The sequence below is a fragment of the Pinus tabuliformis genome, chromosome X (assembly GCF_031772625.1).
Source record: "Pinus tabuliformis cultivar Carrire ecotype Pingquan chromosome X, CPIR1, whole genome shotgun sequence".
NCBI classification, from domain to species: Eukaryota; Viridiplantae; Streptophyta; class Pinopsida; order Pinales; family Pinaceae; genus Pinus; species Pinus tabuliformis.
Genome location: NC_142308.1, coordinates 1,170,079,780 through 1,170,094,761, shown reverse-complemented (window position 1 = coordinate 1,170,094,761; position 14,982 = coordinate 1,170,079,780). Strand labels below are relative to the sequence as shown.

At 41.5% G+C, this 14,982-nt stretch overlaps 1 pseudogene; it reads right to left on the bottom strand.

Annotated features, from left to right (window-relative positions):
* LOC149144080 (uncharacterized) overlaps positions 1-14,982 on the bottom strand; it is a 48,167-nt pseudogene that overhangs the window by 11,296 nt on the left and 21,889 nt on the right.

The following is a 14,982-nucleotide window of genomic DNA, read 5'->3' as shown; positions in this document are numbered from 1 at the left end:
TAGCCACCCAGATCTTGGGAGGGAGAATCTTGAGGAAGTGTCGCGCAGATGAAGTGCTACCACCAGTTGTGTCTTTAGCCACCTAGTGTGCGAAGGGCGTACAATTTAAGTAGGCGCACTACCTCTACAGCGAGTTCCTCACGAACTGCAGAGAAGCACAAGATCAAAGCAATACCTTCTGCTATGCATGGCTGCTGCTGTCAATTGTACTGGTTGTGTGGGACTACCAGAGGACAGTGAGTTTCCTCCAATTGCACTAGAGCTGCTAGAAGTAGCGAAGTTCGCTTCACTCTTGGCCACGAAGGACCCCCAAAGGGTCAAGGACAACAATAAATTCTAGATTCTCATGGAATCAAGCATCCACGCTGCAATCAACTGTAAGCCACAACTCTCACATACTGCCTTTGAGCAATTGTCCGAATATGTGGAGTTCAAGGCGAACTTCCACTGCGTTTCCATCAGAGCGCGGAAGGACCCCGCACAAAAATGGTATGATCTTCCATATCTGGTGACGGACAATGAAATCTCCATGGTTCTAGAGAGGGTGCCAGCAGAGTGGCGCACGACCTCAGACTTATCATCTAGGTCTAGTAAGTTTGCCGTGAAGCAGAAGAAGGAAGAGGCCAGATTAAAGATGGAGCAGTTGACCAAAAAATGGAGGAAGGAAGCGAAGGACAAATCCAAGGCAGAGCGCGTTGCTAAAAAGCGGGGGGAGGAGGAAGAGGAAGAGCGCGACTCTGATAGGAGTCAGAAGTCACCTTCTCCACAGACAGACGAGGAGGAACACTGCTCGGAACATGGAGGAGCAGACCCAGAGACTACTCCATTCAGGGTTAAGCGCACAAAGGAGCAGGAGAATGTAGGGCCACAGAAGAAGTCCAAGGCCAACAAATCATCCCTTGACACAATTGATGTAGCCTTAGTCACAAATATCCACAGTATGCTGTAGAAATTTCTGTTTTCCCACCCTGGTTTTCAGTTTCTCCTTATTTCTCCCATATAGTTAAATGCCCTTTCCCATAACCATACATTTAACAAGCTGAAAAAAATAAATTTGCTGAAAACACAAATTCTGGAAATTTTACAGAATGCTGGAAATTGCAGAAATAAAAATCAGCAGTAATAAACAGCCATTAAAACACATTTAAACACTGAGATTTTTGGTCAATGTGACCCTGGAAAAACCCCCTACAACTCTTGGGGAAAACCAGTTTGAGAGCTCTTCTTTATTTCTGAAAATTGCCTTTTACAGTGAGAAATTTTCAGCAAAAAATCAGCAAGCAAATTTACAACTTATCTCTTTTCCCATGCTTCACAGCAAATTGGAAATTACAGCAAACAGGACAGAAATAAATGCTGTACGGTCTCCTCGATTTTTGTGCCCACTTTCAGCATTAAATGCTGCTGTATGGCCCTCGTTTTGCGTGCAGAAAAACCAGCAAACTGCTCCTCGATTTTTGTGCAAACCTCTCCTCGAAAATCGTGCCAAAATATGCCTTTCACTGTGTGCTGAATCAGCTGTACAAATCTGCTCAACTACTGCCTTGGAATGTGTGCCAAGCTGCTGTCTCCTTCTTCTCCCTGCTCAGAAATCTCTCTTGCTCTCTTGCTCTCCTTCTCCCAATCTGCTCATGAAAGAATTGAATCGAATGTGATCTTTTCCTCATTTTCCTCCCTTAATATAACTCCAAATGACTTTTGGGTGACCCAAGTGACTTTTGGGTGATCTCTAAATCCAATGGCTGAAATAGATTTAGATCAATGGCTGAGATTAAATGCTCATTTAAATCTCACTTTTTATTTTTTAATTCACCCCACTTTAATAAAGACCCACTTAGTCATTTATTTCCAAAGTCACTTTTCCTTTCTAATTTTTCATTGACTTTATAAAAGTCACTTTAAAATTAGACTTAGTAACTTTATCACTTAAAGTCACTTTTAAATTAGATTTAACTTTATAAAATTATAAAGTCACTTTAGGAGAAAAATTAAATTCTTTTGGACACTTTTCCTTAGGCCAAAGATCAAAGCCTAAGGGAACCACCTGTCCTCCGGTACCAAATTTCAACACTCCCTCTTACCGAGGAAGGTGTTCCTCACCACACCCATCTTGTCTCTGAAGTAGACATGCTTGCCCCGTGGTAAGGCTTTGGTAAGGATATCTACAACCTACTCATCAGTGGAAATATACTCAAGCTTCACAACTCCCTTCTGAACATAGTCTCTGATGAAATGATATCTGATCCCGATATGCTTTGACCTGTCATGAAATACTGGATTCTCCGTGAGTTTAATGCAACTCTGATCATCACAGTAAATCACTGAAGGTCTCAATGGCTGACCAAATAAGCCAAACAACATCTTGCGAAGCCAGATAGCCTCACAACTAGCTAGACTGGCTGCCATATACTCTGCTTCCGCTGAACTCAGTGCTACTGACTGCTGCTTCCGACTGAACCATGACACTACTGTTGAACCCAACCCAAAATAGCACCCTGAAGTGCTCTTCCTATCAGAAGCACAACCTGCCCAATCAGAATCAGTGTATCCTGCCAATCTCACTCCATCTCCCTGCCTGTAGTCCAGACCATAATCCACTGTCCCCTGCAAGTACCGCAAAATGTGTTTTGCAGCCACCCAGTGAACCTTCCTAGGCTCACACATAAACTGACTCATCGTGTTGACTGCAAAACAGATATCTGGTCTAGTGTTGACCAAATACATCAAGGAACCAATCAGCTGCCTGTACAATGTGGGATCCACCAACTCGGAATCCGAAGCATGAAGCTTCTTCCAGTTGGTGATCATTGGTGTCGACATGGGTCTACAATCCTCCATGTGGAATCTGCTAAGGATGTCCACAATATACTTCCCCTGCCCCAGGAAGAAATGCCCCTCCTCCTGCCACACCTCCAAACCCAAAAAGTAATGCATCAAGCCAATGTCCTTCATCTCAAACTCCGTCGCAAGATCTCTCTTGCAGTGCTCTATGAGTCTCTCTGCACCTGTAATGATCAAGTCATCCACATACAGCACTAGAATGAGAGGCTCCTCACCAATCACAATAAAGTAAAGGTTCGGATCTGCCTCACTCTTTGTGAAACCCATCCCCTGCAAATATGTATCTATCCTGGAGTACCAAGCTCTGGGAGCTTGCTTCAGGCCATAAAGGGCCTTCTTCAGTCTGCACACATGGGACTCCTTCCCATGCACCTCAAAGCCCTGTGGCTGCTCAATGTACACCTCCTCCTGTATGAAGCCATTGAGAAATGCGGTCTTCACATCCATCTGGTGGATCTTCCAACCCATCTCTGCTGCTATCGATATAATGGAGCGGATCGAAGTATATCGAGCCACAGGAGCGAAGGTCTCCTCATAATCAACTCCCTCTACCTGGGAGAACCCTCTAGCCACAAACCTCGCTTTGAATTTCTCAATGCTGCCATCTGCAGCATGCTTTACCTTGTAAAGCCATCTAGAAGTAACCACGGATTTGCCCTCAGGCCTCGGCACCACCTCCCAAACATCATTCTTCATGATAGAAGAATACTCCTCCTGCATGGCCTCTCTCCAGACCTGCTGGCTAGCTGCCTCCTCATAGCTAGAAGGCTCAGAGTCAAGGATACTGGTAACCATCGCCATATAGCTACAAAACCTCTCAGGTGGTCTACTCTCTCTGACTGGCCTCTTCGGCTCAGCAACAGATGTGGCATCTTTCAAGGTGTCCTGAAGCCACTTAGGCTTTCTCTTCCCTGAGCATGCTTCTGCCATAGGAGAATGAAACTCCTCCTCCTCATCACCATCAGTAGCCTGAACTCCTGACTGTCTGTCTGCTGTCCTCCTGCCTGCACCTCAACCTGTAGAAGCTGAGGTGCCGTGTGAACTGTCCATCAATGGACTCCCTAGTGAACTGCTCTGCATGCTGCCCGGAGCACCACCCCTTTGGCTCAGCGAGCCACTGCTCACTAACGGACCTGACATCCTCATAGATGTACCTCCGGATCCTCCTGATCCCTGCCCACTGGATCCCTGCGACTGACTCAACTGCTGCTGAGGGTCTGGCTGATCCAGATACTCTAACTCCCGTGACCTCCTAAAGGCCCTGTCCTCCTCGAACTTCACATCCCGTCTGACAACAACTCTCCTCTGTGCAGGAATGTAAATCCGAAAGGCCTTTGAGGTCTCACTGTAGCCCACAAAGATAACCTTCTCTGCGGTGGGCTCTAGTTTGGTCCTCTTCTCCTTGGGTATATAGGTGTATGTAATGCATCCAAAGATATGAAGATGACCAATATCAGGCTTCTTCCCAGAGAAAGCCTCCTCCGGAGTCATGTGCCCCAAGGCACGATGCAGACTCCTGTTCTGCAAGTAAACAACTGTGTTGCAGGCCTCTGCCCACAAGAACAATGGCAACCCCTGATCATGTAACATGGCTTTGGCAGCCCCTATGATGGATCTGTTCTTCCTCTCTGCAACCCCGTTCTGCTGGGGGTTGTAAGGAACAGTGAACTCCCTCCTAATGCCTGCCTCCACACAATAGTCAACAAACTCTCCAAGGGTGTACTCTCCTCCATTGTCCGACCTCAAGGACTTGATCTTTCGACCTTTCTGAGTCTCCACAAGAGCTATGAACTCCTGAAACCGCTTGAAGACCTCACTCTTGGTCTTCAAAAAATAAATCCAGGTCCTCCTGGAGTGATCATCAATGAATAAAACATAGTACTCATATCCACTCAAGGAAACATGAGACATCCGACCGCTCACATCGGAATGAATCAAATCAAGTATCCCCGTCGCTCTGCTGTCACTGCTGGGAAAAGGGGATTTGGCAAATTTTCCCATCGCACAACCTCTGCAAGTATCAAAGTGATCAGTACTGAAATCTGGCACACCTGTAGTGATCTCCCGCAATGTCCTCAAGGCTCCATGATACATATGTCCCATCCTGCGGTGCCAAATCTCACACAGCTCAGAACTGCTAGCTCTGTTGTCGGTACTACTGCTCAATGCCAAAAGGGGCTGGAATGCAAACTTGTACACCTTTGCATGGCGTACACCTATCACTCTAGCTGAATTAGCTGGAGTGCCCCTGGGATACATCAACACCTGTCCTCCCCTGAACAATACCTCATATCCTTTGTCCTCCAAAGCTGAGACGGATATGAGGTTCTTCCTCATCCCTGGCACATAAAGAACCTCTGACACCTTCAAGGGAGGTTTGGACTCCCTCTGAAATGTCACTGTCCCCACCCCGACTGCTCTAACAACTCTGTCATCACCGAGTACTACCTCAATATCAGTGCCACTCTCTGAAAGCTCTGAGAAGTACTCACGGACTCCTGTCATATGACGTGAAGTCCCACTGTCCACATACCAGATACTTGAAGATGCTCCGCTAATCGAGGGAAAAGCATGCTCCCTCTGAACCTGTGTGGCAGGTGATCCTGCACTAGAGGACTCACACGTAGTGAACGCAAACTCTCGGTCAAAACGACCAGCAAAGTCCTCAATCTCTGCTGAAGCTGCCACGTCCTGGTTCTTCCCCTTCTTCTTCTTTTTCTCCGGACACACAACTGCATAGTGTCCCATATTTTGAAAATTCCAACACTTCACCTTGGAATAGTCCTTCTGTGTGTTCCCCTGTTTACCTTTACCTTTGCCTTTGCCCCCAACACTGCTTGTGGAAGCCTGCTTCTTCCCTTTGCCTTTCTTGCCTCCTGCCACCAGTGCTACATCCTCATCCTGCTCAACTGGCTTGGTTGCCCCAAGCTGACATTTCCTGATCTCTGTCTGAATGCAATCATCCCAAAACCTCTCCCATGTGGGAAGGGTCTCACGTGCACAAACCCCATCAGCAAAGTTCAACCATGAACGGGGGAGGCCATTCACTGCAATCCGCACCAACTCAGTGGGTGGAATGGCCTCTCCAATCGCTGCCAACTCATCTCTCACATTAGTAATCTTTGTGAGATATCCAGCTGCACTATCATTACCCATCTTAATGTTCTTCAGCTTCTCCTTCAGGACCATCTTCCGGTTCTCATTGGTACTCTGGTAGAGATTGGACAATGCTGTCCACATCTCATGGGCATTGCTCTTTCCTCTCACATGAGGAATGCAATGGTCTTTGATTCCGTCTAGAATCAGCCTCTTACCCTTGTTGTTCTTTTTATTATAAGCTGTCAACTGAGTAGCATCAGTAGGCACAACAACAGGGTTCTGTGTGGTATGGACCATGATATCCCAGACTTCTGCCTCCTCAAAGATACTTTGCATTCTCTCCTTCCAAACGCTGTAATTTATATGCCCATCCAGCCTATCCTCCACTCTCAATCCCAATGACATCCTGCTGTCCTAAAACTGAAAAATAGCACTGCTGTAGTAAAGATAAAACTGTTGTTTATGAAAAAATCAGCTTGCTGGAATTTTCTGAGTGAAAAATCAGCAACTGTAATTTTTCCTTTTGCTGTCCCAAACTGCCCTTCAGCACTCAAGCTCTGATACCATTGTAGAAATTTATGTTTTCCCACCCCGGTTTTCAGTTTCTCCTTATTTCTCCCATATAGTTAAATGCCCTTTCCCATAACCATACATTTAACAAGCTGAAAAAAATAAATTTGCTGAAAACACAAATTCTGGAAATTTTACAGAATGCTGGAAATTGCAGAAATAAAAATCAACAGTAATAAACAGCCATTAAAACACATTTAAACACTGAGATTTTTGGTCAATGTGACTCTGGAAAAACCCCCTACAACTCTTGGGGAAAACCAGTTTGAGAGCTCTTCTTTATTTCTGAAAATTGCCTTTTACAGTGAGAAATTTTCAGCAAAAAATCAGCAAGCAAATTTACAACTTATCTCTTTTCCCATGCTTCACAGCAAACTGGAAATTACAGCAAACAGGACAGCAATAAATGCTGTATGGTCTCCTCGATTTTCGTGCCCACTTTCAGCATTAAATGCTGCTATATGGCCCTCGTTTTGCATGCAGAAAAACCAGCAAACTGCTCCTTGATTTTTGTGCAAACCTCTCCTCGAAAATCGTGCCAAAATCTATCTTTCACTGTGTGCTGAATCAGCTGTACAAATCTGCTCAACTACTGCCTTGGAATGTGTGCCAAGCTACTGTCTCCTTCTCCTCCCTGCTCAGAAATCTCTCTTGCTCTCTTGCTCTCCTTCTCCCAATCTGCTCATGAAAGAATTGAATCGAATGTGATCTTTTCCTCATTTTCCTCCCTTAATATAACTCTAAATGACTTTTGGGTGACCCAAGTGACTTTTGGGTGATCTCTAAATCTAATGGCTGAAATAGATTTAGATCAATGGCTGAGATTAAATGCTCATTTAAATCTCACTTTTTATTTCTTAATTCACCCCACTTTAATAAACACCCACTTAGTCATTTATTTCCAAAGTCACTTTTCCTTTCTAATTTTTCATTGACTTTATAAAAGTCACTTTAAAATTAGATTTAGTAACTTTATCACTTAAAGTCACTTTTAAATTAGATTTAACTTTATAAAATTATAAAGTGACTGTAGGAGAAAAATTAAATTCTTTTGGACACTTTTCCCTAGGCCAAAGATCAAAACCTAAGGGAACCACCTGTCCTCCAGTACCAAATTTCAACATATGCATGCCAATGCATGTCCTATTCATGTCCCAGGAATTTCCATCTCATACTTACGAAAAACTCCCTTAAATCAAGGTTTAATGTTCTTAATTAAATGCTTAAGCGGAGATGTTTGATTTAGCTATCCAAGGTCTAAACCTTAATAAACCTTTGAGTGGAAACTATACAACCCTTCAATATCTTTGGTTAACTCTTATTACCCGCGCATATTAACCATAATATATTTATTCTGCTTTATTTCTATTATAACTCTTGTATAATAGAAATTACACATAAACCATTTAACCCTTCATTACTTTACCATTCTGCCGATTCACACGACTTTGCACATTTACCGATGCTCAACCTACACTTCAAATCTGCACCGTTGATTTCTTCCTTCAGATCCAACGGCTATCGCGTCGTCTGCTCATCAACTAACCCAAACGATCTCTACCGTTGATCTGCTCCATCTGATCCAACGGCTGTCGCATCACCCACTCAACTTTTGTGTGGCCAAATCTCCACCGTAGATCAATCCTGCTTGATCCAACGGATATCGCGCAATCTCGCGCTCCAACTAGCACGACCGATAAAATTTTGGAAGCACGCGAGAAAAGTTGTTTTGATGTGCTACATGGTGCCTCCATGTTTTATCGTGTAGAATTTTGAAATACCACTTACAGCCTTTAGGCCGCGCGAGATACCACTTTCGCCTTTGGAAAACTACCCACATGCTCAAATCAAAACCTTTAAGGAAGACACTTAACCAAAGGTTTAGCGCTTAATCTCAGTATTAACCCTTAATGCTAACACATAGTTTACTCTCTGCCATTCCTCTTCCGTCGTTGTTATCCATTGATCTGGCCAATCCGATGGTTTCCATGCTTTGCTGTTTGATACTTTCTATGTCGTTGATCTTTCGTTTGACTCCTTCTTGAGCTTAATTACAGTCCATCATTGGAACTGTTTAACCTCCAATTTTCTATGTACGCTATCTCGGCACTCTGTCCTTCTCAATTTCGTTTGCACACACATATCTTATGCAAAAAACACTTCATTTATAAATAATTACAATTTAATCACATATGTACTCTACACAGGTTTGAAATCGAATTTCTATATTCGTAAACAAGTATTTACATAGTTTCTTCTCTCAGGCCTGATTTCCAATATCAGTGGCCTCTGTTTCCCTATCTGCCCGTAGGCTTACAATCAAACTCCTCTAATTCCTAACTCTCTAACTAACTAACTCTCTCTATGCCTTTTAGGCTTACATTTATACAAAAGGTTTTGTAACCCATTTCGGTTCAGATCCTTAATCTACTCATCAAGTCCTAAAATCTTTCAATGATCCCTTGGGGATCTCAACAACTCAACTAAATCCTAAGGATTCTCTTTAATCCCCAAAATCATGAAACCAATTCCTAATCTAAGATTTACAATATTTCAAAATCTCTCAATCCTCACTAATCACTCATCATCACTCATGTTCTCCTACATTCGAGAACATTTACAATATTCCTCACAATATCTAATTAATTCCTATTCTTAATATCTCTCATAAACTTACTTAAAAACCTTAATAATTACATTAATTTAATACTCAGGAAACCAACTTCCTTAAAATACAAGACCCCTTATGTATACTATGTTAGGATATTCTGACACATAGGAAATAGTTAAGTATAACTTGGTCTAGTGTAGAGTTAGGTAAAGTGTGTTTCTCTACTATGTACTTTTGTAACTTACAATCCAATGGTCACGATATGTAGTGATCCGATGGTTCATTCTCTCATCGGTATTACCGACACTTGATTCATGGATTAACACCCGATTGGTCCATGATCTCTATTTAAAGAGAATGGAGGGTCATTTGTAGGGAAACCGTTCATGAGAGAAGCTTATGTAAATTTTCATTCTTTTATTAATAAATTGCCTGAAGTGGCCGCGTTGGCTGAGGCCATGGACTGTTTCCCTCTTTGAGGGTTTTAACCACGTCAACAATCCTGGTGTATTGATATGTGATCTGTTTGTGAGAGGTGTCCTTTGGTGTTCTGTCTGAGGAACGTCGCTGATATGTAGGATCACCGGTAAGAGCGCCTGCTACATCCCGAGTAGCACAGACCCATTCTCAGTTCGATAGAGGCTCTTATTTACTGGCTCAAGCTTTAGCGAATTATGATCTTGACACCTTTGCAGAAGCTTTAGGCCATCCAGATTGGGATGCAACTATGAATGAAGAATATCGTTCATTATTGGCAAATGGTACATGGGATCTTGTTCCTCTACCAAAGGGACAAAAACTTGTTAGATGCAAATGGGTTTATAGAACCAAGTATGGACCAGATGGAAAAGTTGATAAACATAAAGCTCGTCTTGTTGCTAAGGGTTTTTCACAAGTTGAAGGCATTGAATATACTGAAACATTCTCTACTGTTGCCAAAATGAACTCTATCTGCCTTGTTCTTTCCCTTGCTACCTCTTTCAAATGGGAAGTCCATCAGATGGATGTTAAATCTGCCTTCTTGCATGGGGAATTGCATGAATAAATCTATATGGAACAACCTACTAGCTTTATACAAACAAAATCCGGCCTTGTATGTTGGCTTAAGAAATCCCTTTATGGTCTCAAGCAAGCTCCTCGGGCTTGGTATGCCAAAATAGATAGCTTTCTTGTAGAAACTGGCTTTTCTAGGTGTCATTCTGACAATATTGTCTACACCAAGAAAGTGGGCAAGTCTCTTATCATTCTTGTTCTTTATGTTGATGATCTTATCCTTACTGGTAGTGATCCCAAGCTTATAAACCATGTGAAGTCTAGCCTTAAAAATAAGTTTGAAATGACAGACTTAGGACACTTGCATTATTTTCTTGGTCTTCAAGTCTTGCAATCCAAGGAAGGTATTTCCCTTTCCCAGTCCAAGTATTCCTGTGATCTTCTATGCCATTTTCACATGGAAGACTGTAAGTCAGACCCTTCTCCCTTTCAGTCTGGAGCCAAACTTTCAGTCACTTGTACTTCCCCTGAAGTTGATGCTACCTTATACTATCAACTTGTAGAAAATTTTTTGTATCTGACCCATACTTGTCCTGACCTTTCCTTTTTTGTTGGCCTTATTGCTCGATTTATGCAAAACCCACATGAAAGTCATTGGAAAGCAACTAAAAGAATACTTCGTTATGTTTGAGGTATAGTTCAGTTTGGTATTCATCACAGTGCAGAAGCATCTCCTCTATTGGTTGGTTTCACTGATTTTGATTGGGCTAGTGACCCTGATGATCGGAAGTTTACTGCAGGTTATGTGTTCACTCTTGGTTCAGGACCTATTACATGGGCTTGCAAGAAACAAAGTGCCATTTCTCTTTCTTCAACAGAAGTAGAGTATTGTGGTGCCATAGAAGCTAGTAAGGAAGCCCTGTGGCTTCATCAGATCTTGTCAGAGTTTGGCTTTCAGTAGCAATATTCGACTACGCTTTAGTGTGATAATCAAAGTGCCATTCAACTATGCAAAGATCCGGTCCAACATCAGTGTAGCAAACACATTGAACTGCACATGCACTTCATCAGAAAGCTCATTCACGACCATGTTCTTGAAGTGCAATATTGTTCAACAGATGATCAAGTTGTAGACATCTTTACAAAGGCTCTCACAAAGGCGAAGTTTACTAAACTTCGATTTATGGTTGGAGTTCAGGAAGTTGTCACTAAGGGGGGATAGGCTCTAATGCCTCCTTCCTTCTCCTATTGTGTCATATTTGTACATCCTTCAATCCTATCCCAAGTTGTTCTTAAGGGGGGATGTTAGGATATTCCAACACATAGGAAATAGTTAAGTATAACTTGGTCTCGTGTAGAGTTAGGTACAGTGTGTTTCTTTACTATGTACTTTTGTAACTTACAATCTGACATCACGATATGTAGTGATCCGACGGTTCATTCTCTCGTCAGTATTATTGACACTTGATTCGTGGCTTAACACCCAATTGGTTCATGATCTCTATTTAAAGAGCATGGAGGGTCATTTGTAGGGAAACCGTTCATGAGAGAAGCTTATGTAAATCTTCATTCTTTTATTAATAAATTGCCTAAAGTGGCCGCATTGGCTTAGGCCATGGACTGTTTCCCTCTTTGAGGGTTTTAACCACGTCAACAATACTGATGTATTGATCTGTGGTCTATTTGTGAGAAGTGTCCTTTGGTGTTCTGTCTAAGGAACTTACCCTGTAAATTCCTACATACTAAAATACAATGATATTTTTGAGCCAAATGCTCTTGCATCAGACTCCCAAGGTTGAAAACATTCATGATCTATAGAACATGTGTTCTCATATATTGATAGAAAAACCTCTAGGATCCCAAACCTTAGTTTTTAACTGCCCAAATGCCTTGCACCTTTGCTATTGCTGTATATCTATTGTCTTCTGGTTCATCTTCCTCTCTTCAATCAGTTTCAAATTTTGATTGATCACTCCTGCTGTCATTTTCCTCAATCTGGATTGTTTCATCATCAACTGCCATAATTCTTCAATCTCCATCTCCAACACATCCTCGGGCTGGTACATACTCTGCCATTGCATCTCATTGCACATTGTCCATTCATATTGAAACTGCTAATTACTTTCTTCAGATTTTTCTACTTCAGCTTCTGTTATTACTCTTGAGATTGCTCCAGATACTGCTGTAGATATTTCTTCCACCCAAACTTCCTGAATATCCTTGAAGATATCTCCCTCTGCAACATCTAATTTCTACTCCTTGTCTGCAAATTTACTTTCCAATGATTTAATGTTTTTGTTCCATGGGCTAAGTACTATCATGGAATCTTCCTTTTCCTCCTTCATTTGACTGTTCTCCTATGCCAAATATTTTTTTGTCTTTGCAGCAATATCTTCATCACAACCTGCAATAAGACACCAATTATCAGAATTAAAAATATAAGGCCTCATTGCCTTTTCCTTATCTAGAAACATTTCAAATTGATGTTTTGAGTTTTCCTCTAACTCCTTTGTTAGCACATTAGTATGATGATTTAAATTCTCAAAAGAATTCACGTGACTGTCAGCTAGTCTCTCTTTCACACCATCTGCTTCAATGATGTCTTCCCGCTCTTGTCCACTGTAGGGAATTTCTTCATTCTCATTTAGCTTTGATTTTACAACTTGAAAACTTACTCTTTGGTTTTCTAGCCTTTTCTCTAAAAGACTTATATCATGCCATAAATTTTCCATCTCACTTGGGATTTCTCCTAAAAGCTCCATACAATCCTCAGTATCTTCTTCTTTGTCACAAGTATAATTTATTGGTGACACTACTTCTTCATTCTTGATCAGAATAAAATTCTGATCCTCCATCTTTGTGATAGTTTTAGATGTCTGTCCATCACTCTTCCTTTGGCCATTTAAGAAAATCAATTTCTCTTTGTCCTTACCAATAACAAATTCCTTATCATAAGATATAACTGTCTCATCTCTACTGAAGATATTTCCTTCACTAAGCAAGGAATTTATGAACTCTTTCTGTTGTAATAACTCAACTTGATCTTCATTTGAAAGACAATCATCATCATACTTTGCTTGGCAACTTTCAGCTTCACTCAAGACAGTTCCATAGGATGGTTTGTCTTCTGCAATACCTGCATTCACACACAACTTGTCAGTTTTAAAACCACAAGACCTCATGATCTCACTTGATGATTCAATCATCAAGTCCTCCTACTGTTCCAAGTCCTCTACATGACTCAGAAATATTTCGATGGTCTTCTCTTCAATCTCCTCAAGTCCTTCACTTGGTTGCTTGATATCCTTCTCCACTTCTTGTTGCTTTTGGCCATCGTCATGAGTCAAACTTCCTCTGCTTCCAGTCCTGGCAATATGATGAAAAGTAAAAAATTTTCCCAATTGTGTACGAGAATTTACATGAGACCTATTTATCTCATCGTCTTTCAAAACAAAATTTAGATTCTGCCTGTCTTCTTCCTCCTTTACGACAATATCAACAATTGTCCTTTTTCACATGTTTCACCTGCAAACATACACAAATTATCATATTTAAAATCATGTGACCTTTTGGCCTCACTTGAAGCTTCAGTCTTCAAGTCTTCCTCCAAATACTCATTTATTCTGAGTAATTCTTCCTTTAGTTGAGCATTCATCATTTGCTCTTTCCTCTTCTGTAGTTTATGCCACCTTATCTTTCTTCTCATAAGAAAACCACACCTCTGGTCTTTCTCATTCCTCTGTAACAGTTCCATCAGTACTTCAAGATGGACTATTATCTCAGCCTTCTCCCTCTCATATTCTTCATCATTCATCTGTCTCCATATGCCATTTGCTTTGGCATCTTCTTTCTTCACTTTGTGGCTTTTCTCTGAACCTCTACAATGACTATCAATAGTCATCTTCTTCTCCATCTCTATGAGTTCTTCACCCACTCACTATGAGCTGCACAAGTCTCTGCAACAACAAGTCCTCCCTGCTGCATGATACCTCACTAAGCTTCTCTCCTCTGAGCTCAGTCTTTTGGCATCTCTCTGGTTCTCTCCTCTGGAACCATATGAGCACTCCATGCTCTAGACTTCAACTCATCTGCACTTTTGAGAACACAACTGTCCTCTTGTATTTCAAACACAAATGAAATACTAGGTTCTGGCCACTCTCTCTCAGAAACCCTTACCGACTTCCTTCATCACTGCTCTTCAGGCTGTGATCTTCTTGCTGAGATGCTTCACTAATTACTATTACCTACATATCAATGATATTTAAAACAAAGATCATTCCAAGCTTTCAAAAGCTTGCTACTGCCAAATTTCTATGGCCACTTTAAAATGCTTCTGCTCAGCTTCCTTCTAAGAACACTCTTGTCCTCTCTGTCCAACCTTCAGTCGGATTCTTCAGGTTCACTACCACTTTTTTTTCCAATCTTTCATTCACTTTGTTCTTTAGAACACATACAACTTTCCTTGTCTGTCTGCTTCTATCAATCTTTACTCTGTCTTTAACCTGCAAAACTCAAACCAGAGTTAAATAAAACAATACCTGTATGATTTCACAAGCAGTCTCCATCCACTCTTCACATTCGAGTGAATCTCCATTTTCCTCAAGAAAACAAACATCATTGTGCTTTCTTTATGCTTCTGCAATCTCTTCTTAAGAGTATCACTTACTCTCATCTTATGTCATGCCTTCTACTTATCAGATTCAAATAACCTGATCTCCTCTTTCTTTCGCAATCACACTTGCATTTTGCACAATTATGCTTTAATTAAAAAGAGCTTTGACCAGCTTTGATACCAAATGATGCAGCCTTAGCCACAAATATCCATAGTATGCATACAAATTCATGTCATATTCATGTCCCAGGAATTT